General features: G+C 40.5%; 1 protein-coding gene across 1 annotated transcript in view; it reads right to left on the reverse strand.

The window, feature by feature from the left end:
* tbkbp1 (TBK1 binding protein 1) overlaps positions 1-26,137 on the reverse strand; it is a 59,003-nt gene that overhangs the window by 32,413 nt on the left and 453 nt on the right. The window lies entirely within an intron of this gene.

Below are 26,137 nucleotides of genomic sequence, written 5' to 3' on the forward strand. Positions count from 1 at the left end.
TCTTTGACTCCTCCACATCGTGCAAATCATTCTGACAAGGGAGGCAAAGTGAGTATTTACCACTATGTTGGCTTTACCTTCCCCATCTAATTGTCAGCAACGGAAGATGAGAGACTTACCAGAGTCAGCTTTATACTTTCATTTCTGCACGTAGAACATCATTACATCAGCTATCCTCGTATTGTTTGTGTTTTCTAACTTCATGCACCTGCACTATCTTTAATACAGCCTTAAGTATTTCAATGGCTTTCTTTTTTTTTTCTCTCACAATAAATACATATAATTTTTGGTGAGAGCTGCCCTGCAGGTGCATGAGTAACCAATGTGTGTATAGCAGCTGATGTGTTAATCAGACTCTGATTCACACATGAGTCTGGTTCATGCTCTTGTTCAATTTCACAGTACTTAAAGAAATATGAGCTGTGACAGCCTACGCTCCTTGAGTGGCATGATGAATGAGCTGGGTAGTTAGATGACAATGCCACATCGCAGCCAACCAGCCTTGGCCTGCCTCCCCCAGCCATAAAGGCTCTGGGCAATGCTGTCAAAAATGATAAATGGCACCTGTGATGTCCCCACCCTCTTTGTATGCAGCCACGGAGGGGACATGTGCACTTAAGCCATACTAGACACACCGAGAACGATCAGATTTACAGGTACTGAGGGAGTTACGCAACAGCTAGTTGATTTGATGTATATACTGGAATGGATGCCTGGATACCAGCATTGCCTTGTGAGTCAGCGATTGCCTACCGAGCTATTTTCATCTGCTCCCTTCCTCCACAGTTGCTATTTTCCTTGTGTTTTAAGAGAGAGGGGAGAATAAAGCCTCAGCCAATCTACGGCTCTTTTCCTAGCTGGTCTAACAGGATGATCCAAAAGCACTCCCACATGCACACAAACACACGTCTGTGCACATGCTGCCAAAAAAAAAAAAAATGGACAGAGCAGGAGTCACACAAAGAGAAAATGCATGTGTGGAGAAAAATGCCTGTTTGATCAAAGAGATGACACACACACACACACACACACACACACACACACACACACACACACACACACACACACACACACACACACACTCATGCACAGACAGACTGTCACCTGCCAGCTGACTGGAGACTGGTGTTTGCACTGGAAATATATTAAGGTCCTGTGATGTGTACTGTGCTGACATCATGCTGTCGAGTCTGGTGCACTTTTCACACTGTCCCTCTGATATCATAACTGTACTCCGTGTGTATCTTATATGAGCTAAATAGATTTCAGACTGTTATAAAAACAACAGAGGAACAGAAATCTAAGTATGGAAATATGTGATGGAACATAAGCTTTCACCGTGCTGTATGTAGTGACCGCATTTCCATAAAAATCCTACGGAAGGGCATACACCATCCGCCTACGTTCAGACTCGAGGACATAATTATGCGTGGACCAAAAATCGGATTAAATTGCCAAGTGGGTTTTGTGATTTAATTGTGCATGGAATACAATACTTATTCACAGGCTACAGTGGAGACGGTGCACTGATAGATGGCCAAATGTGGCCTGGGACTGGATTAAAAAAAGTACAGGGACACGGGAACATCCATTTCGTCTGTGCTCCTCTCATTGGCAGCACAGAAATGAGGCATTTATCACACACGCTCTCACAGCTCAGACTAAGCTTCCCTTCCCCGATCCCTCTCTTGCTCTCAGCTCCTCTACCCAAAAATATCCCTCATCCAGCTTCATCCCTCCCCTCCCCTCCCCTCCCTCCTCCTTCCCAATCACACACTATCCACTCTATCTCCTGGACCTCTGGGCTCGTTTGCTGAGGCTCTCTGGGCCCCACCGGACTGTAGGAGTGGAAGCATGCGCTTCATTCTCAACCAGCTCCCTGCTTCATTACAGCGATTATCTCAAGAAGTCATACATTACCTTGGCCCTACATGGCATACATTTTCCCACTGAGACTACCTCTTGCTCTGTCCCTTCTCCCTTGTCTCCAGAGATTAAAAGCAGCATCCCTGTGTGTCACTGTATACAGCCCTGAAAGGGGCGAGCACTGCTGCCATCATCAGTGGACCTGCAAAGGCTACAGCCATGAACTGAGTGGCTGACTAGATGCTATTAAAGTCATTACCTACATATAGTGGCAATTTAACATGTAGCTCTCCTTTTCTTCTTAAATGTCACAACAACAATCTGACAAGGTCGACGTTTCCTCCCAACATTGCTTCAGTCTGAATCAAATGCTGTCACATTTGATGTCACGGCTACAGCAACACGAGTTGTTATTCCTCTCTCTCCCGTCCTTTTCCATACATTCCTGTCTCACCCGTACTACCTGTTGTCCTGTCTAATAATGGAATAGGCCTACTTGAAGTAAAGTATGTGATTAAGCAAGCTACAAGAATGAAAACGATTAACTGCTGCTAGGCATTTTCACATACTTCGTTGTAATAGATTCAGTTTCAGATTAGTTTATTGCCATTTAAACATGTTCTGAAATGAAGGAACGAAATTCATACCCAGGTCCAGCAGGGAACACAATAAGAAAAATTTGCAGTGTCCACTATTGTGACTCTGTCTATTTCCTGAAAATACCCACTTAAGAGCCCATGTAAATAGTTTGCTTTAATGTGTCCACATTCTTCTGATAACTGAAAAACATTCTCTTTCAAAAATACAAAATGAAACATGGTAACAACATGTTAAACATGCAAAACACAAGCAAGGTCAAAGATGATGGGCTCTCCAGGCTTCGTAGCTTCATCTAAAGAATCTAACTTGGTCTACATATTTACCAATTAGAAGCAGGAGCTATGTATGAATTATTAGCAATCTGTTTTTACATAATGGCTTTTTTTTCATACCTTACAGTATGTTGAGTTCTCCACACATCGAGCACCACGACAGAACTGTGAGGTTGTGAAATATTAAATATACTTTATATTTAACTTCAAAACAGATATTGTAATATTGCAAACACTTGATATATCCTCAATTTTAAGTGACCTACAGCTAGAGTATTCACCAGGGTATGAATTGAACGATGAGCAGAAAAGAACAAGCCTCATCCATTCACAAACATTCCTAACCCAATCAAATGCCACAGCCGGTGCTGTCTGTAAATACTGCAAATATAATTTTTGGGGATCCTTTGAGGATTGAAGCAACAGATTATTTCTTTTATCTAGTTATCTAATCGTGTATTGCAGTAGACTATAATGGAGCAAATGTTTTTTGTTTGATATTGATGCGTTCTGTTCTGGTTCCAGCTTTGTGGCATGACCCTTTATACCATAACACTAAAGAAAAAAAAGTATCTAATCATATGCAATTCATTTCTTCTCCATAAAGCCAGTGTATAAAGAAGGTCTGTGCATTTCTGCGTCTGTTGTATCCCAGGGCATAAATATATGAGAGCAATAGAAATCACGCCAGCTAGGTCAGGGCTGGGTTTTTCGGTGAGAACAGCACCAGGAACGAAGAGGAAACAGGGAGTGAGTCCCTGTGGACTCTGATTTTAATGTTGGATCTTGTATGAAGGAGATGCAACCACTTTCTTCCCCCTCTTCTTTCCCCCAGCCAGATTTCAAAGTGTTCCTTTCTCTCTTTCACCAAACCCCTCTGTACCTTTTCACTCTTTTCATCCCATCCTTTCTCTGTCCCCTCCTTTATCTTATCCCTCCTCCCTGCCTGGCACTGTAAAACAGTCCAGCTCTTCTCAATGCCACACTGTGATCCCCACAGGCTGAACATTTGGCACCTCAGACTCATACAGTATGCCTGTGAATGGAGAGTCCAGGGCAGAGGGATGGTGTGCCCCCCTCCCCCCCCACTTGCTCTGCTGGACGGTACAACACACACTGACAACCTATTAACATGCCGGCAGGTGGCGTTTGATTGTGTGTGAATGTGTATCGGTGCGGACATGTGAGCCCATGCACCTCAGTGTGTGTGGAAATGAGTCGGTGCAAAGAGAGTGTGTTTTTTGTGTGGCAGTACAAGGACATAGCAGCAGCAGTACAAGCAGGAAAGTGCTGTGTGTGTGTCTGTGTGTGTGTGTGTGTGTTTGTGTGTGTGTGTGTGTGTGTGTGTGTTTTATCTGTGTGACAGAGAAACTATTAAAAACTCAGTGTTATAAATTGCTAGACAAATATAATTTAAAATTAGCCAGTTATAGCTGTTGGTATCAACACAATTCCCCGCGTAGGTAGCTACTGTACCCATCTACACATTCATGGATACACTCTATATCTAGGCTATATGTATTTACAGGTACATATTCATGGTGGGGGCGAGTATTTGGTATGAAAATAAATATAAAACAGCTGGACAACAGATGTACAGTATCTTTTTATCAGACTGTCAGTGTACCCTGTATACACACACACACACACACACACAATTGTAATCTGGTTGTTGCAGTGCTGCACAATTAATATTCTTGATATTAAAGCCTTCCTACAGTGGTTTATACAGGTTTTAGCCCCCTCGCTTAAAACAGAAACCAACCTCCGCAAACATCATTGAGAATTGTCATTCTCACCTGCCTGCATGTGTCGAGAACAGTGTTTGAATTTGTACACAACATTGGCATATTTGATTTCTGCTACTGAATACCTTGGTGGAAGGGTGCAGCGTGGGCCAAGGACGAACCCATACAATTTTGGAGCAGATCCGAATCACAGGGTGAAAACTTTATTTTTTAATTTCATTAACATTGTGATACAAGGACTTGGCGGAGGTCTGTGCACTCAAAGTGCCCTTCTAGTTATTGTAAGTGTTGGGCAAAAGGCCTGTTTCCTGCTCAAAGAATCTGTGACAGGAGGCAAAGATGTGCAGCTGTGTGAGGTACCATATTTGGTCTCGTTAAGTCGGACCAAGCCATTTTTGAGCGTTTTTTTACTCCTGTCACATTATTACTCACTGTGAGCTCATTTGTCACTCTATCTGCAAGTTTTGCATCTCACATCAACAAGCACAACCATGGGCAGAAGTAAGAGTAACTCCCAAATGTCTTTTGAGAAGTATAACAAAGTTATAATGGCATAAACATAACAAAAAGGAAAAACGTAAGTTACATTTATTTGATAATTTATTTTTTTTTTAAATAGAAAAACAATTGAATCAGATAATAACCCATTTCCCTAAGAGAACGCATGTATACACATTACAGGGGAAAATAATTTTGGCTGTAAATCATTCACACAAAGAATTATTTACATTTTTACAAAGGTAACATCAGTGGTGGAATGTAACAGCTTTAGTCACTAGTTTTACATTGAGTACGTACTTACTTTTAATACTTAAACTACATTTTCCTGATGCTACTTATATACTTTTAATGAAATAACATTTTTAATGCAGGACTTGTACTGTAACAACGAGTATTATTGCAGTGTAGTATTAGTACTTTTACTTAAAGGTGCCCTGCCATACAAAACCGTTGCATTTTTTTAAATATGTTAGGTCCATATGTGTTTGGGTTATGTTGTGAATGTGAAAATGAACTGCTACCTCCTCTGTCAGCTGACAAGAAATAAGCAGAGAAATCAGGCCAATTACAAAAGCTGGTCAGTCTGACATCATATTGCCTGAGCTCATTACTATTCATTAGCTCGACCAGTTGGGCTGGGTAAAGGATGCTGATAGCCAGGCTCTCATTGGCTAGCTGTTAGCCAATCAGATTCAAACTGCTTAGCTTGTTGAATATTAATGAGAACTGGCAGAAATCGAGCTGAGTCTTCCTGTAGGCTTTCTATACCACGCTAGAATGGCTTGAAACAAGGTAATCAAAGCATGTTTTCCACAAAAAAATGTTACAGAGTCCATGGTAGAACTTCAGACATTACCACAAAGTAATGAAATACATGTTCTACCACTGTTCACCACTAGGCAGCGCTGTGTTTTGGTGCAGGTCTCAGTCAGTTTGGATGAATTTTCATCACGTGGTTGTGCATGGCTGTAAACAAACATGGCTGCCTACACATAGCTGAGAAGCTGTAGAATGTTTTGCATTTTACAGCTCGTTGATCACGCAAATGTTGGATTTTCTACTATTCTTTGAAATCCGACATGTACTATGTGAGGTTTGTATCCACTTAGTGGTCTTTTTGGCCTAACTTTGGAGCTTTTTTACATAATGGCAGCGCCGTCAAAGAGGCGCATTCAGGGATCACATTTTAAGAATCTGACGAACAATTTGTTTTTTTTAGCTTCTTTCTAGGGTAAGTGTTTTTCCTTTGGCAATCTTTTAAACAAAACATGCTTTTTCTAACCCGCCGGCAGGTTTTGGGGTTGGGATTAATACATTCTAAGAACTGACCAAAATGTGTCTGTAGCATTGAATATTGATAAGTCCAGTATCAAGAGTTTTGATACAGTATTATTTATATATTATATTATATTATAACTGGTGTGCAGTTTGCTACAGTCTATATAAAAGGGTCAAAATATGTCTTCATCCCTTAAAATAAAATATTGTATCTGTTCCAACATCATTACCCATCTCCTTTAATTATTTTATATGTGGCTTACAAGCTTCTTCTTCCTTGCCTTTGCAGGCACAATGCCACATTTCTTGGTCCATCACTGCCACCTTTCAATCCCTGGAATAATGTGAAACCTTTGGCAGGAAAGGAATGTTTCATCACCCCATCACCTGGTCGGCTTTGCATGTACAGATACAAGAAATATTGGGGTAAAAACTCTCTTCCATAGCACTGCAAGTGGTCAAAAATCCCAGAGATATATCTAAACATACAGGAATCAGCCTGTAAAATCTTTTTAGTTCTATAATCTAATAAAGAAAATAAAAAAATATATTGCTAAAACCCCCCAATTCTCAAAAAATAGAGTACATGACTTAAATGTCTTCAATTGTAGCTATCCCCCTGATTTGTATCCTTAAATTAATTATTCATCATAAATTATATAATAATAGGATTCACAACAATCCTGAGTAACAACTCTGTGTCTGTTCTTTGTTTCATAAAGCTGTTGTTGCTGTGAGACGACTTGGTCACCTAGAAGACACTTTGTACTTTTAAAACACATGTATGCTGTACAGTACACACACGCAGCCGGGTGCTGGGCTACATGCCCTATCCACGGTACACACACATACACATACACATACACACACACACACACACACACACACACACACACACACACACACACAAACAATACAAAGCCTGTCAGTACAGGAGAAAAACACCACCTCTAACAAATGCTGCACTGTGCCATGCCATACCTTGCCATGATTCATTACTCCGTGTAGGCAGGCTGTGTGTGTGTGTGTGTGTGTGTGTGTGTGTGTGTGTGTAAGGCTGCTGACATTCAGGAGATTGATGGCAGGGGCAGGATGGAGACAATGAGCTGTGTTGCTGTTGTTGTCTCCCCTTTCTGTTTTCTGTCTGCTCCATCACTCTTTTTTCTCTTCCTCTGTAGCTTCCCTCATCTTTCTTTTCCACCAGAGCTGGATCGAAACCGTCAATTCCTTCCCTGCCATTTTTCTTTCCACCAGCCCCTCCCCCCTTCCTCTCTTGCTCTTTCTCTCTGTCATTCATCTTGATATTCAGCAGCAAAGTTCATCACAGCCCCCTTGAGCGGAGGGGAAAAAAAACAACTCTATCTTGACTTTGAATAAAAACTTTCCCCACAAAAGACATTAATCTCCTCATTATTATTACAACCAATCCAATACTTGGAATCCCTCGCTGTGAGATCTGAGTCAAAGTCGAGCTAAGCTGCTGCCCAGAAGCAAAGAGCAGAGGGAAAAGGACGGAGAGGACAAGATAAGAAGCCCACCGTCCTCCTACCCACTTCGCTTAGCCTTCCTAATTAACCACCGCCAGAGCAGTCATGAACAGATGCGCTGTACATGCTACACACATATATGCTGACAGGGTGAGTGAGTTTGATTACTCACGAGCACTAGTGTGTCTCCCAGTGAAACAAAGCCTGTAATTTGGTCACAGCTGTTAAAAGGAACATTAAAAAAAAGATTGAGATGCTTCCTCACAATGCACAGTTGGTACGCCAGCAGGATGGAGTGAAAGATGGCTGCTCAGGAAAGATGAGATGCACTGTGGTGAAACAAACAGAGAAAGTGAGATGCAGTTCGTTGTACAACTGCACACGGTCCAGCAGCAAACGTCAGACAGCACAGTTACCTGGTGGACATAGTGGAGCATTTAGCAGCTAAAGAGACCGATAATGTGTTGGTAACGATCAAAACTGCTAAGAGGAGAGAGAATATTGGACATGAAAAGAGAAACATGACTCCAGACAAATGATAATATATGTAAAATATGTTAAGTAAGTAACTGTTTGCTAACACGTTAAACATAACAACTTTATAAGGTGATAATATGACAAATATTGTCTTTTCAGAATGTTCTGCTGCCCCCAAGTGGCTACAAAAATTATTTCATGGAGCTTTAAAGTTTCTAAATAAAAATAGTTCTAAATTCACAAATAATTGCAAAAACAACTACTATTGCGTACTGTACGTATGTATAATTGTTAGTTGTAAACAATTGAATTCATAGTGAATTTCTCAGATCTGTAAAAAGTTGACAAAATATAATTTAGCGTAGAAACGATTAGTGAAATAATTTGGCATCAGTTTTCAAATCTGATTAACAGTTTAATGAGAGACTGTAACCTTTGTGGAACAGCAGCCCCTGTGGCCCCAATTAGCAATAATGGACACAAGGGTAAATGCTAAAACATGGGCATGTAGTATAACAGTAGCACGAGTAGAGAAAAGTCATTAAGTCTGTTTATTAATTTAATTTAATTTAAAGTAGCTTACATTAGCCACCATGAGCTACTGATCATACAAGACCAAGTAAAACTGTAGCAGCAGAACTGCTGAGTGTGCGTTGATTAGAGCAGGGGTTTGTTTTTATTGGTTAGGAATTCAACGTTTTCATTCGTAAGAGGAAGAATGGGTTTTTTGTTAAAGCTTTGGTGCGTAACTTTTTGATATTAATGAACGTTCGTTACATTCAAGACATCGCCAAATTAGTTGCTACAAAGCTAATTAAGACTATCAGCTCCATACAACTCTCTCTGGATTTCTCAGTACGACTATGTTCAGAAGATTGTGGCGTCCGGTGACTTTTGCTTGCAGAAACTAGAGTGATAAAGATAATGACCTCTTCTGACGAGTCCATCATGTTTTTTAATCCTCCGTGTCCTCCTTGGCTACTAGCAACTGCAAATTCTCAAGGTACCAGACTCAAATAGTATTTGCTAATATCTCTTGGCTTTTGTTTGAACCAGTCTGGAGTCCCAGATGGTTGGATTGTATCACGTCAGGTTGGAGTTAAGAGTTTTTAGGCTGGTTACCAAAAAGGATAACGCTTCTGAAGAGTCCATCATGTTTTTTTAATCCTCCGTGTTGCTACTAGCAACTGCGTTGAGGAGGGGTGGGGGGTGTCGAGGCGATCACGGAAGGCTTGTATCATGTGGAAGCGCCGACAGTTTTGTTGTCGTTACTTAGAATTCCTCATGGGGGAGACAGAAACTATGCACTATAGCTTTAATAAGAAAGTTATTGGGGCGACCTCTAGCTCACCCAGTAAGAGTGTGCGCCCCATGTAGGCTGAGTCCCTTGCAGTGGCCCAGGTTCGAATCTGACCTGCAGATAAGAAAATAAGCCAAACACTCACTGCTTCCAGCTTTTTAAATGTGAAGATTTTCTTGCTTTGCTTTTTTTAATCTGTTTTATATCTTTGAAGGTAAAAGGACTTTTGGATTGTTGGTTCCACAAAATAATGAGTTTGATGATGGCCCCTCGGGCCCCTTGTCGTTTTTTTTGTCATTTCATTATACACAATTAATCGCTAAATGTTAAAAAAAAATATCCAACAAGTTGATGATGAAAATATTGCAGCCCTAATTTAGAACTGAAGCTTTCTGATAGCATACTGTCCAAGGGAGGGTCTGATCCTCTAAGAGTCTTATGGTTTATTTATCAATGGTTTGTAATTATTATTCTCAGCGCAGTGTGGTTCTGGTTTCGTGGTTTTGTTCAGTGGTGCTGCAGTTGCTGGCTGAGTTTTCTTAACCTGCTGCGAGGGAGGATTAGGTAACGACGACGACGTTGTAATGCAAAGTTGTAATGGTACAGCGTAGTTTGACGATCTCAGCCTTAAAGTGAAAAGCTGTATCAGTCAGATCCCATCACACACACACACACACACACACACACACACACACACACACACACACACACACACACACCTCTGTGAGCTTCCACCTCATGGTAAATTCATACATTAATGCCAGCCAGAGACCTTGACAGATGTAGCAGCTTGAATCATTCCAGCATCAGTGGCCCTGACTCTCACTCTTGTCTTGTTCCCCCTGCATCACTTCCTCCTCCAATGTGTCAGTTCTGCTGTCATGCACTGACTAAAAGACAGACTGATAATCAGACACACAACATTTGGCACACACACGACTATAAATTACTTAAATGAAAAATGATGGTATTCCAAAGATGCATGAAATGAAAAATGCATATAGACTTTTTGAGACACCATATGCATGCAAAATGCCCCAAAAAAGCACATTACATAACAGACATACCCACACAGATGCATCATAAAATGCAAAGCATAATATGGTATTATGCAGAAAAGGGCTTATCCAAAGAGAGCTGAAGCCCATCATTATATATATATATAAAAAAAATCTTTATTCCATTTCCTATTTATATAGCAAATTAAAATCCAATCATGTCCAATGAAATTATCCAAACTGCTGTGCATGGAGCTGCAACAAAACAACAGAGGTTAATTCCAACTCTGACCTCTGTTATTATAAGTAATGAAGATCTATAAGAACCTGCTTAAGACAGAAAAATATAACCAAGTGTTTAATCAGCTCCCAGTGCCGATATGACAGTGATGCCGCTGCTTGTTGGATGAGTCCAGAGACAAGATGATGTGTGAGCACTGGCTTGGATCAGAAAGAATATATGATAAACATGAGCAGTGCATTGTGGGAGCAGAGCGTGTGTGTGCACGTGTGTGACATAATCTATACACAATGGATGTACCTCTGCTTATCCAGGTGTCATTAAAAGATAAACTGTGTGTGTGTGTGTGTGTGTGTGTGTGTATTTGTGTGTGTGTCCTCTGAATGAGTGTGTGTGCTCCAGTGGCACGTGTGCCTCTTTGTCGAGGCGTTAGCACATTACTTTAATGAAAGTCCTTGGCTAAGGACTCGACCGCTCAGCTACTGAAGGCCGCTCCCCGTGTGTGTGTGTGTGTGTGTGTGTGTGTGTGTGTGTGTGTGTGTGTGTGTGTGTGTGTGTGTGTCAGGCACACACAAATGAAACCCTCCCCCTCTGCTGCCCTGTGGTGCTCATCTTCTCAGAGACTGGAGTGTAAAGTAAGGTGTGTGTGTGTGTGTGTGTGTGTGTGTGTGTGTGTGTGTGTGTGTGTGTGTGTGTGTGTGTGTGTGTGTGTGTGTGTGTGGGTGTGTGGGTGTATGTGCGTGTGTGCGTTGGAGCAATCAAAAGACAGTGAAGGGCTGGAGGAAGGACTAAGGGGCATAGTAAATATTGAGCAACTGTTGTGAAGTCTGTGGTTGAAAGGGGGGGGGGGGGTGGGGGAGTCAGACTGGAATAATAGAGCTTTCCATTTCCCTCAGAAATCAGAGCTTGGAGTGACATCACACCCGAGTTGACCACGTTCCATTAAAACAATTTGGGTTTCACTGTGGGGTTAGCTCTATCCAGGTTAGCCATTGTTAGCAATACCAGTTGATAACAACGGGTGTGTGTACAAACAGCGTAGCAACATGTCCACTGATAGAAGTTGGACAGGACTGTGTGTATGACTGATTTAGTGAGACACAAATAAGACAGAAGTCTGTAAACTGTATGTTACTACAGCTTACACTACTGTTGATGCACGGAGCAGCCATGTTGGATTTCAACTAAATACATTACTTGAGTACTTTCATTTCCTGACTTTACACTTCTATTCGACTAAAAGTCATAGGGGAATATTTTACTTTTTACTCAACTACATTCAATTTTATACCTTAAGTTTATTTGCAGATTCAGATTATTAATACAAATATAATCAACAAATAAATGATTATGTATTATTGTGAATAAAGATCAATGACCTTCACAAGCTACCTGGCAGTGTATGGCCCCACCTTTACCAGCTGCAACATTAAAGTGATGTATTATATTAATGCATCAATAATTATAAATCAAAAACGTATTTAACATTATCCTAAAATGGGCCATTCTGAATATTGAGTACTTTTACTTTTGGTATTTTGATGCGACAGTACAACAGTAAGTTAGCACAACTTTAAACATCTACAGCAGTCAAATGCAACATACACTTTATTGCAGCAGGAATATTAATCCAGAAATGTAAATGTTGCTGATACATACATCATTTTGCTTTAAGGTTTTGATTGCAGGACTTTTACTTACAGAGTATTTGACAAAGTGGTGTGTTAGTACTAAGTACTGAAGTAAAGGATCTGAATACTTCCTCCTCCAGCAGTCACCACTTTCTGATTTCTAAGAACATTCATATGCAGCTGCCAGCAGTGAGTCTACATCCACACTACTGTGTTTTGGTCTTTTGCTACGTTCATGCCTAGCATCTCCACTACTCCAGCGTTTCTGAGCCCCTAAAACGGAGACATTTGGAAACACTGCTCCCCCCCTTTAAGTCTGAAAACTCTGGGGTTGCATTGTAGTTTGGACGAGCACAAACCGAGACCTTTGGAAACGATCATGCACTTCAGTCAGTCTTACGGTATCGGTTAAGTAGCTTACAGACCTTTCAGTAACAGTTCCACCTCGTCGTCACTCCAAGCTAATAAATCCCTGCTCTTGCTTTTCACCATTGTTGTTTTTTCTCCAAAGTATTTTCTGTATTTTCAACTTATACATCCATGATTTTCAACCGCAGAGTAATGCCAGACAATGTGTTTCCTGTTAACACCGGCACGCACATTCCCAGTGAATGCCAATGGTCATGTCATATGCGTTGACATGTTCTATAAAAACTCTGTTTTAAAATGAAAGCAGTGTAGATGTAGCCTGAGAGGAAGAAAGAGAAGAATGGCAGAAGAGTGAGAGAGAGCCACGCAACACAAGTTTGCCAACAACTACAGTTGATCACAGCACAGCTGAGAGGACGAACAAAGACAGAAGAGGGAGGGAAGGAAAGGATGAGGGGATGAAAGAGAAGGAGCAGGGATGAATGAGAGGTTTGCAGGCTGTGCTTTCTGTTTATAGTAACATGTACAATGGCTTCTTTTGACAGCCAATTATTACACACAGCCACAACAACAGACTTGTTAGAGCATTGAACCCTTGTTCCAGTTCACCCTCTTTGCACACTTCACACGTATAGACCTGCACTGGAGAGCATGCTGATCATTAACTGAAGAAAGACCACTCATCCACCACACAGAAAAAAGACTAGCAGCTTGTTCTTTGTCTGTGTATAGTAAGCCTCTGCGCACATGTAGCGCCTTTCTATCTTTTATCGCCTGGCGTGAATAAAAGATGCACAGGGAGGTGTTGAAAAAAGGTCTTTGACGGTAACATCAAACCACACAATAAAAGAAGGTGATACATGAGAGCAGGAGAGTTTTTGACATGGTTTGTGGACTCTGTGTACTATTCTTTGTCTTCAGCTCATATAACAACAATAGTGATGGCAGTACAAGTCAGGGATGAGATCTGGAGAGAAAACATTGTTCTTAAGGAGTGTTACATAAGACATTTTGTCCCAATGTGGGAAAATGACGGGAAGAGTATGGAGATAGATCCTCCTGAAATATTGATATCATCGTATTGATTTGCCCTGGGATCCGTGCATTCATTGTGTCCGACCTTTGTGTACAGTTCATCTGGTTATTGGCTTTCAGTACCATGGACAGCAGCCCACGCTAGCAACAACACTGCCAAGGCTTTTCCTGAAGGAAACACACTGACTACGTTTACATGCATATAAAATGTGATAAAAGACAATATTCCGACTAAGCTGTTTACTCGGCTAATGAAAGTAAATATTACACTTATTTTGACGTTTACATGCAGCCTTGCAAAATAGGATGTTATCCACCGGTGGTGGACTTGTTGGACCGTGCGAAAGCAGCGTCTCTCTTTCGTTCCTTCAACCACCTTCTTGAAAACGTTGGCGTCGCGATGTTTGCGCATATCCAAAAACCTGTTGTTATCCAAGTCTTTCATAATGTTTAAAAGCAGCTGTGTGTTTCTCCTTCTGACAAGAAATGTGGATTTTTCTTTTGGGCATGCATCTCTACTCTGCCTCCCTGCCTTTTACTGGAGCATTGCTACATTTCTTGGTGTTGCTGCCACAGATTGTCGATCAGTGGAATGGTTTGAAACCGATCAATCAGCATAGCTTGCGTGCACTACGTGTTTTATTTACTTCCCTCTGCAGTTAGCTGGAATGTGTATCACATCACCCACATGTCCATTCACATGTCCTGTGCGTGCTAGTGGAGGATGCAATACAAACTTAACAGGGACCTGCATGTCATAACATCCCTCCATAGCACCACTAGTGGCCAAATATTTCACAGGGCTCCTTTAAACACTGCTGCAGCTAAAGATAAACCTGATGTGTGTGTGTTTTCCTGACAGGCACTGGCAAGCTAACAAGCCGTTTTCTTTCTGTTTGTCATCTAGCAACAAGCGAGTCCTCTGTGTTTGGCCTACAAAAACACACCATTTATGACTACGAGGGTGTAAAGACAAAGCAGCTGGTCCCCTTTAGTCACTGAAGCAAAGACCTACATAAGACCACCTCTCCTCTGCTCCGCGAAATAAAATGATGCTGCAGACAGAGTACAAACAGAAACTCAGTGCTTCCTCTCAGTCTCAGTCTTGCTCAGTAGCCTACTTGTCACTCTCTCTGATGTCAGCTGCATTTCCGCTACATATTTATTGGAAAATCTATGTGCTGTGACCCCGCCCTGCTGCAAACACAAAGATTATTTCACACATGGAATTATTTTTTGTATCCTCTGAGAAGATTTGACGGCAATTTGTTAATTAGGTCTGAATCCAGACAGCACAGAGTCGTCGTTAGGCCTTCTTTTTTTGTCTTTGTGTATGTATTTCCTTTTCAGAGGAATAATGTCACAGGATTAAAATAGCAAATATTTTCTTACACGACTGGGGCATTCTCAGAGTGTGAGTAGATATTTTTGGGTGGACCAGAGGGAGTTTAGGCAGTCCAGTAACAAGTGACAAGCAAGTGGGTAACCTGGTTTCTCTGAGACGCAAAAAGAATCATGTGAATCCCTAGTGAGCATGAAGACTCCAGGCCCAAAACGGACTTTCTACTTCTTTCTGGAACTAAGATATCTCCAGTGTCACACACCAGGTCCTTTCTATTTCTCTCTCTTTTTACTATAACTCTCTGTAGATTCTTCAGAGCCTCTCTGTCACACAGATAACACACACACACACACACACACACACACACACACACACACACACAGACGTACTGTGCATATGACTCTACAGTGTAGAGTCTACACTATGCCTCCACGGTCGGCACAGTGCCTTGCGTGGGCAGAGAGAGTGAGTGGTCACATTACACTGCAGTTACATCACATTCCTTCAGTCTCCTAAGCAACCAGGTGTCCTCTAACAACAAAATCAACATAACTAGAGCGTAACCCTGTTATGTCATCCTCCAGTTGTCACACAACGTTCAAACAAAAACCTCACAGTGGTGGTGTTTGGTGCAGTCAGTGGAACAATGAAAGCAGTCGGGACAGGGCAGTGGGAGGTGGGAGTTTGTTGCTTCAGAGAGTAGGAAAGCAGAGTTTGGGAAGAGGTGAGGCTTTCTTTCCTGAAAGAATACGGCAAAGTGATTTATCTAAAGCCAAAACTCTGATAGAGAGGAGAGTTTTGATGCAGGTGGGCCGCCCGTGGCTTTTTCAGAAGCTTTTTCAGAAGCAAGTGAAAAGAGAGAATCAGTGGTCACTGCCTTGGCCCACAGATATTACACCACAGTTATGTAAAAATATGGAGAGAAATGAAGGTAGAGAGAGAAGACAAACCAAGTGAAGCCAAAGAGGGGTGATGGTTATAAAGAATGAATTTAGCTCCTCATTCTTTTACCGTGTGTTCAGGCAGAAATTAAAACGTGGCATGATTGCATACAAAGTCAATGCATCATCAATACAGTCTTACCTTAGGGGAGGAAATACAAATAATATTTTTTAAGCTGTTATCCAGCAGTAGTTTGCATCCTTAAAAAGGTATTTTAATATTATAATATATAATAATATTTAACATTTGAACACATAGTATTTCCAGAGCATGTCCACTGCTATAGCTTACAGCTAATGCCTTTACAGTTGGAACATTGGCAGTTTGTGTTGAATCAATACAGACTGCACAAGTTGATTGCAAATTCACTTCTGTCTGAACACACCTTTAAGTTAAAGCGCTTTCTTTCTCAATGCCCACAAATGCATCATTTTCGATCAGGTTTCCCAGAGTCACAAAATTGTATTACTTCTGAGGAACCACATGAATGGAAAATTGTGGTATATTACAACTTGGATCTTATTTTTGTAGTTTTAGCCATCTTTTCTTACAGGCAAGAAACATGAGCAGTCAGACGATCAGTGTCGCCAAGACACTTTATTTTAAAGGTAAAACTGAAAGTGTAGGCAATGTCATCAATAATCCCAGATAATTTTCCAAAAAAAACTGCACACAATTAGGTAATATTTTGTTACTCTTTCTGTTAAATTTGTTTAGTCTGCACACTTGTTCTGATTGTCTGATTTGCCATGTTGGACTTCTTTTTATTGATGTTGTAATGTTCTCAATCTCAGCAGTTATAACTTTGCGAGCATGATGTTATTGCCCACAGAAATGATGACCCGAAGTACAAAAATAAGACCCCTTAAAAATGTTATAAAATCATGTAAACTCAAGCTGCATGATTCACACTGAATGGCAGGAACATCAAAGAGAAGATGACATAATGAAAGCAAAAAATAGAGAAGAGAAGGGTGCATATGAGGTGTGTGTTTGTGCGCCCGCCTCCGGGGTTTTCGACCCTGTTATCTTCTGAAGGTAATGGAGGACGATCCCTCAGAGGCATTGTTTCCTGGAAATATCAATGCTTTGATTTGGCACATAAATGTCCTTCAGGTGTAGCCGGTCTGGCAGCCTTTTGCATTCTGCCATAACCCTGATTAGTAAAATCTGACTCGTGCTGGATGGACATTACCTCCTTGCTCCAGGAAGCTGCCTGTCTGTCACTGTCTAGACTTTGGCTGCGGTTTGCTTTCTCTCTTCTTTTTTTTTGGATCAACAATCAAAGGGGATTGATACTCTGTGTGCTCTGGAACCAAACACTTTTATCAACCATACTTCAAAAAGAGCCTCTCATCTGTTTTTTTATCCTGGCGAGCCTGAGGACATAATGTGGTTAATTGGATTTCAGTGCTTGCTGTATTGAAAAGAATTAACACTTAGTCACCAGGCGTGACTGGTTAGCATCTTTTGGAAATGGTCATTATCTCCTGTTTTCATCCAGAATGATGATTGTATGCAAAATTCTAATTTTGCAGATGTTATACACAAAAACCTGCTGCATTGACAAAACATCTGACACAAATACAATACAATATTTTGACTCATTCAAGAGCCAAACCTTTAGAAAAATCTGATGTACAATAACAGTGCAACATTTCCTCTTTGTTCTCGCTGTCTCCCCCTTCCTTTACTCCATGTGACACATAAAACCATCTATGAATATTCCATCAGCCAGCAGGGCCTCTGCTCTCCCTCTTCATTTAGTGATTCAGTCTGTAAGCAGCTTACATAAAAAGTCCATATTTATGTATATGAACATAATCAAAGCGTAAGTGTGTCGATTTGCAGAGAGAGCAGACCAAGGAGCAGGGAACATTGAAAATGAGTATAAAAAAGTGGCAAGGACATGGAAAGGAAAATGGAATAGGTTTTGCATAAATTAGCAATCTGTGAATTATGTCAGCACTGTTTCTAGGCAGGACACTTCCTCTTTGTGTGTGTGTGTGTGGGGGGAAGGGGATCTAATATATTCTGCCCACCGGTGATGACACTGCAGAGTGAGATAAATGACCTCATATTCTCATGTCTGAGCTGGGCTCTCAGGTCCTCAGTGCAAACTACAGCATCATCTAGCTGTAGTTATTAATGCAACTTCAGAGCAAAAAAAATCCTGTAAATGGTGTTACTCGTGTTGTGATGCTACAATCAAACTTTTATGACTGGAAAATGTAATAACTTTAATCACGAAACAAGCATAACAAGCAGTCTGCTGGTGGGTTAGCCATTACAAATTTGTGCTGTGCAGCCAAAAATTGTTCAGACACACAGAACTTTATTTCTAGTGGAAGATCCTGAAGAGTAGGTAGTGATATTTCTGTGGGGGGCATGAATTTGTATGACAATCCGTCCAATAAGTTGTTAACATGTTTCACTCAAAACCACACATGTCAACCTCATAGTGGTGCAAGTGGAAAAGTCAAGGGGGCCCTAAAGAAAGTAGGATTCATCCTTTGGTGATACTGAATGTGTGTACCAAATTTCATAGTAATATATTCAATATTTGTTGAGATATTTGATTCTAAACCAAAATGGTGGACGCCCAACCGGCATTGCCATACCTAGAGCCACACCACTAGCATGAAATGATACCAAGACATATAGAATATATCCATTTGATTGAATGGTGCAGCCATAAACAACATGGAGAGTTGGGTTTGAATATTTCACGGGATCAGAGAGCTTCAGTGAAGAGTTGGAATAGGCCATTGACTGTAAAGATGAAGTAGACGTAGCCACCGTGATGTCACCCATTGGTTTGTGGACTACCTGGAGTTTTTTTGGAGCCGGAAATTACCATATTTGGACAAGAGAGTGGAGCTGGGGAGGACCATGGGGTCGATCTGACTAGGAACCCGAGAACATAGCTGTGGTAGTGACTTGTCAATCACAAGGTTGCTGCACCCTAAAGCATAGCTTGATTTATCGTCTATTTTCTCTATAATATTAATATAATATAATAATTTTCTCTCTATATTCACCATAATTTACAAAGTGAACACCATGCTGTATTGAAGAAGACTTGTAACTAGCTAAACCAACTGTTTATTGAGGTAATAAATCTAGTTAAATGTAGGGTCATTTTGGGGCACTCCATATACTAAGCGTCAGTCCTTACTGCAGTGCCTTTGGTTCGAGTCCGACCTGCAGCCCTTTGCTGCACGTCCCACACCCTCTCTCTCTCCCCCTTTTAATGTCTTTAGCTATTCTATCAAATAAAGGCCAAAAAATAATCTTAAAAAAGAAGAAGAGAGATAGAAAAGATAGACTTTTATACAATCAAACTTTGAGTCACCCCCTGCTGGCCATTAAAAAGAGTGCTGGTTTAAGACACTTCTGCATTGGCTTCATTTTTCAGGCCCGGTGGTTGCCACTTATAATAGGCAGATAAAGTATAAAACAGAAAGGCCCAGATTGAAAATAAAGTTAATCTTTAAAGTGGCTATTTTTCAGTTTGTTTTGATTCTAGGAGCCCCTTTGGACAAAAGCGGTAGTGTTTTTACCACACCTGCTGTTGTAAAGGTCTTTTCTTTACGGTGCTGTATTGCCCACTGTATATTACTTAGTTAGTGTTACCGGGAGGTCATATAGTTGCGATGAATGTTTTGCTCCGACAGAAATTCATTCATCTACAATAAGAGAATACGTTACAGATGCATCTTGCATTTCAAGTGTTGCATACGGTAACTTAGCCTACTTTGGATGTCTCGTGAACTAAACCGGGTATCACTGTCACTGTGTCACGAGCCAAAGCATTAAGAGATTGCAACCGACGTAATAATAATAACTTTATACACAAGTAGGCACTAAATGGAAGGGGGACATCATTTAATTTAGGCTAATGACTACGTACAACCACGTCTCTCATTGTAAAGTATAAAATAGACATATTACATACCTAAGGGCCAATTCGGGGTCGGATATTTATCATTTACAATTGGCTCCATCTGTTGAAAGCCCAACCGAGATTCGTCGTCTGTCACTCTACCTTTTAGCTTTGAGTTGTTCTTCGTTTAGTTTCCTTCTTTCCTGTAATAGCCCTGCCCCAGTATCAGCCATAACTACAACAGATAACTTCTCAAATTAAAATTAAAATACAATTAGGCCTATATAAAGAAATATCCCACTACATTTCACCTGGGTGGATACACTAACACAGGATTTTCCGGCGTTAAACCAAATTCTGTGACCCGTCAGAATGTGTGCTCTGTAGAGCCGGTCTACCTGCCGTAAATCATTTTGTGACTTTGCGGGAAAAATCGCACCCAGGAAAAAGTATCAATAAAAGTTATTTTCGCTGTAAGTCATTTATGATCATTAGATGAAAAATTACAAAGTTTCAGAAACATTTTAAAAGTTACTTGAAGTGTTTAGTTGGATCATAAATACTTTTTTCATTCTCTCACCAACAGGCCTCTGCCATCCCCCTTTAAATGAAACTTTCATAGTTCAATACTGATTCATCATTCAATACTGATTTATCAGAGGTCTATTCATTTATGCTAAACCTGCGCCCCTGTGACACAGGTGAGACCAGTCATTAACACCACTGATGGATCTGCCAGAACATCTGATCCGGACTGTGGAACCATCATGATCAGGGAAACAGACTGCTTCTCTCCTCTCTGTTTGGGCCTTCCTGATGTCCAGTAAACCCTCAGCAGAGCTAGTATTTCAAATCCAATCCTGCTTTGAAGGCCAGTTTGAAAAACACAACCCTTAAGTCAAGCAGTTCTGAGCTGAAAAGCCGAGGCCAAGGTTTCACAATATAATAGGAATGCACCATATTTGCTTCGCCTGAATCTTTGGTTTGCCTTTTGTTTGATTGATTGGCTTCAATCTTTCTGTGGGTTTTGAAATGTTTCAGTGTATTATTATGTCAAAGCTCCCTCTAAAAGGACCTTTTTAGCGAAAGAACATGATTAAATTATGTTTTGTAAAAAGCGTTTTGTTGTTACATGGCATTGCTCTCAACTAATTGACAGCTCTGATTCTCCGTTTCTGTCAAAGACGATGGTCAGATTCAGGGAAGGCAATAGCAGAAAGAATGCACGTCCAGACAATAAAGAACATTAATCTGATTCATTACAATGTCCTCACAACAGAAATGACAGTATTCGTCGTTTGTTAAAATGCTCAAAACAACATGTATGTATTTAATGACGAGGACCTCTCATGAATTTACATGACCTGTGTAGCCCACTCCTAATCTCAAGGCTACATTAGCAGCTACTAGCAAAACAAGTTGCGTTGTGGGTAATGTAGGCACATAATTTACATATTTTCACATGTAAATCGGTAAACTATGTGTTTATTTCAATCAAAACTAGAGTTGTGATGGTTGGAAAAGTGGAAGGACAACCCAAAACGGCTTTTCATAGTTTAATTTTGTTTCTGTCGACTTTGAATGAAGTGGATTCTACGATGCTCAAATTACTGTTTATTTACATCTACGTCTACATCTACGTCTGGTGGGTTTAGCAAACGCAATTTCGCAAAAAAAAAAAGGATCTTACCCTTTAACAGAAATGTCGACCTCCTTAATCCTTTCCATAATGTTGTCCAACACTTAGAATATTAATCTGAGCCTGTCAGCGGCAAAAGGAGCACTTTTGTGAAGGTAAATACAAGCTGGACAATTGCCCTTTAACTTACATTGTAGCTTGTTTTGCCACTGCCGACTGCAGCGATCTCTCTTAATACTGGACCAATGTCAAAGATTGTTGTTCCCATCAGTTACTTAAACACAAAACCATAGGAAAATAGGGTTGAAAAAAACAGTAGTTACCCTTTAACTATGGTATTGACAGATCAAAAAACAGCTATATAAATGATTTATAATGCTTTTGGAGGTTTTATTAGTATAAGACTCACAGCTGCAGAGAGTCGGTCTTATAGGCTATAATCTGTCCTGAGAGATGACGGGTTGGACTCTAAACTGAAGCATTTATATAATATGCATTTATATATAAAAAGTCAGAAAATGCAATACATTCTTGCATTTGACTTTATTTACTCATCTATGAGATGGAAATACGAAATTAACAAAAACCTGAGCCTTGTAGGAAATTACTGAATGAAATCGTCCACGTGTTTGGGAGAAGAATACTGCTAATGATAATAACTGGAAAACAGAGTTCTATTTAAATGTTTGTCAGAATTGAATCTACAATTTGCAGAAATCAATGCAAAATGTGCCTCTAACTTTTCTTAAATCAACTTAATAATCTGCTCCTTTCTTGACTTTGCAATGCTGAGGCAACACTTTGCAAATGCCTCCTTTTTGTAAAAATGTTAAAAGGTATTTAGTAAGATTACATTGATTTGAATGAGGCCTAATAGTGTGCAATTTTGAGTGCAATTTTGTTCTTTTAAATAAGATCTACATGGTTTAATGTACGGATATGATTTCCTAGATTCAGCAGCATTATCCACAACATGGGACGAGTCATGTTGATAGCAACTGTTTCGGCTGTGATTCCCATTTGCTCCTTCAGTTAATTCATTCAGCAGAAGAAAAAATTAAAACACTTCCTCTGTTCAATCAAAGGTGCCAATGTTCTCGGTCTGAATGCGTCATTAACAACCCCTCCCACCCCAAACACAAACGTATACACACAGAAATGCACCCTCTTTCGGCACTTTGCAGGAGTTACTCCAGAACAACCCTCCGCAAGGTCAGCTGGAACAATGCGAACGCTCTAATTCAGGGGTGTCAAACTCAATTTCCCTAAAGGCCACACTGGAAAAAAAGAGAATCGCACTAAGGGCCAGACATGTATAGTTTGTTGACATGCTTTTATTTAATCGAAAAAGTAAAATATCTTTGACTCAATTATTGCATGTATCATATAGTCTTTTCACTTACAGTTTGGTCCACATAAAGCCCTGAAAAAGTGAGCAAAAAAGTTCCAAAGCCATCCTAGAATTTATCAAATCGATCAAAACAATGATTACATTTTCTAAGTAGGCTACCACCTAGCTGACTCACAACAACCTCTTTCACAGCCTGAATATGCAAACTCTCTGCTTCTGTGGGAATTTCTGTGTCTCTGAGTCTCAAAGTCAGATTTTGCTTTGAGTGTCGCGTAATTGCAAGTTGAAAAACAGTTTCCCATGTTTTTGGTTTGGCGCACAACTAGGCGGGCCAAAATTTATTGTGAACCTAAATTGCTATGCGGGCCGGATCAGAATGTGCGAAGGGCCGGATTTGGCCCGCGGGCCTTGAGTTTGACACATGTACTCTAATTGAATCAAACAAACATTTGACGGGTTTGTCTCTGATTATGAATTATCCACGATGATGTTTTCAACCTGTTGGAGCTGTGACACATTCTCCTGTAAAGTGTCTTGTTGCCGTCAAACAAAGTAAAAAGATATAAGGGAAAGTGTCCTTGGTCATAATCTAATAATTCTCAAAACAAAATCAGCCTGAAAGGCCATTTCCTCGTGAGAATCAAATCACTGGCATACTCTAACCTCACTTAACAGCGAATCATGTTTCAGAAAAACAGCATCAACAGCACTCATCTGCAGATAACAAAGTACATGATACAACAGCTTCAAGCATGGACGAGCTTGCTGGGATCCAATTTAAAAGTGTGGGGCATGATTAACGAGGGAAGAAACACTGAAAAACAAGCCCAGATCCATGACAGTGGATATGTGATTGGTGATTAGTAGGTAGGCTAAAGCCATCATTCAATTCCTTAAATTTGCTTATTTGGACAGGACACCCTGGAAACTGACAAGAAGGGGGGTGCTAAATACTTAAAATGAAGTGGTGGTAATCAAGTGACCAGTAAGATAAGCAGTTTGTGACCTACTGACCTCGCTATTAGGCCACTGCAGAGACTGTGACTGACCGATTTTGGCATGGAGCTAGTTATCATCAGGCCTGTGTGAGCATGTGAAATTATGACCTAAATCAGAGATCTGAATGCCAACAGCATGAGTAAGTCATCAGCATAGGCTTATCCGCCCTCCGTGTTTCTGTCAGCTGGGAGACACCAGTGAGGATAGGCCCGGTTGCATTTCAGCACCACGCCGCTGTCCAATCTTAATCCACTCCAAGCTTTCTTTGAGGACAATAACAAAACCTCATTTCATACCAAAACAAAGCCTGTGTGTTTGTTATAAAGCCAGGACATGAGACTCGCTACTATAATAAACTGAAACATCTTCGTCATGATATTTAATGCAGTTAAATTCAAATGCTCTTCCAATAAAAGGAGAAAGGCGAGCAATGTCTCCAATTTTGGTCTCACCTTGCATTTATCTATCCTTAGTCTCATGTAGAGTGTTTGTTTACCTTGCACAGCAGCTGGATTCTCGCGATATCACAGGATCGCGCGAGAATCGCAGGCTCACATATCACACCAAAATCCATCTTGTCAGGCTTCAAGTAATGTGTTTGTGTCTGAACTACCGGCTTACCGCACCAATCGGCATCCGGTGAGGAGCTACTGGCAGCTACGGGCGTGGTTTAGGTGTGTGAGGCGGACGTGATAGACAGGTGGTTCATTGAATCACCCGCAAGGTATTTTTTTGTGCCTGCACTTTACCAAACAATTTCCAATTAAGGCTTCTCAGGTGGTTCCATCTGGCTCGTCGGGTTAGGTGTTTGTAGCTCCAAGACAGAAATACTGCTCTCATCTTATATTATTATGGTTTGTAGCCATGTTAGTGCTGTGGAGGAGGAATGGCAGTCTTGTCCGTGGTCCATCACTGTGGTGCAGACTGAAATATTGCCATCAAATTCTGCACAGAAATGTCTTGACAACAACTTTTGGATAGACTGCCATGAAATTTGGTACAGATTTCCATGGTCCTTGTGAACCCCTGACTTGATCTAGTGCTACCAGCAGCTCAAATGTTCAAGTCAAATCTCTCAACATCTACTGGATGGTTTTGTTCAGACTTTGGCGAGGTTGAAATTCGACATCACAGCTTTTTATGTAAGTGAGTTTGTAGATTTTTATTTATCAGACTCATACAATTTTTGGTATTATAACATTGAAATTATACTAAACTGTAGGTACTCCACAGAATGGTCAAACAGTTCACAAGCACCTTTCCCTTAAAAAGTCCAGCTTCACTTTCTGTGTTTTAGATTACATTTTGACACAATTTTAGATTAAAAAAAAGCCCCTACTGGCCAAACATTCCTAACTATTCTCACAAGATCTTAAGTTTTAACAATACAGAAATGGATGTTTGTATTTATAGGCTTGCTATTACTTTTGACACATTAACGTTCAGGGAGTGATCTACACTGCCAGTTCAGCTGCGATGTCTTCATAAAAGGCTACCTTGAGAGCTGTTACCTCTACAATAATGTAAAACATCATCATTCAGATATTCAGTACATCTATATTATGCAAGAGTTTTTTTTAATATAAGCAGAAAGGATGAGTGTGTATGCATCGATATTTGGCCTGATGTGCAGTGTTTGTACTTACAAGACAAAATGTTCCAACAGCTTTATGAGCACCCCCTTTTTCCTTTCACTATTAACCTATTGTTTTACAGGAGATATTAGATAACATAGTCCAACCAAGTTTTGTTGAAAAACAAATATATATATATATATATATATATATATATATATATATATATATATATATATATATATATATATATATATATATATATATATATTATTGTTTTTGTACAGTCCAGCTGATACATTTGTACAGGAGTATCCCGAATTTTTTATTTCTTTTTTCCCACTTGGATACTAGCATGCGGTGATAAAACCATGCCAGAGAACAACTAGCCGACAGATGTCGGCTACTTTCGCTGACCGCTTTTCCATCAGCACTGAGCTGAAGTTGATGGTTGCCTGCAGCCATGGCATCGCTCTGTCGGATGCTGATGTTGCCAAAGCGCCGAGCGCCACGCGTCTCCTTTAAGGAGATGTATGCATCAGCTGTGGCCACTGCAAATAAATTGCGCGTACAATAAATAAACACAGCAGATGATGCTTCT

This window comes from Perca flavescens, chromosome 21 (assembly GCF_004354835.1).
Source record: "Perca flavescens isolate YP-PL-M2 chromosome 21, PFLA_1.0, whole genome shotgun sequence".
NCBI lineage: Eukaryota > Metazoa > Chordata > Actinopteri > Perciformes > Percidae > Perca > Perca flavescens.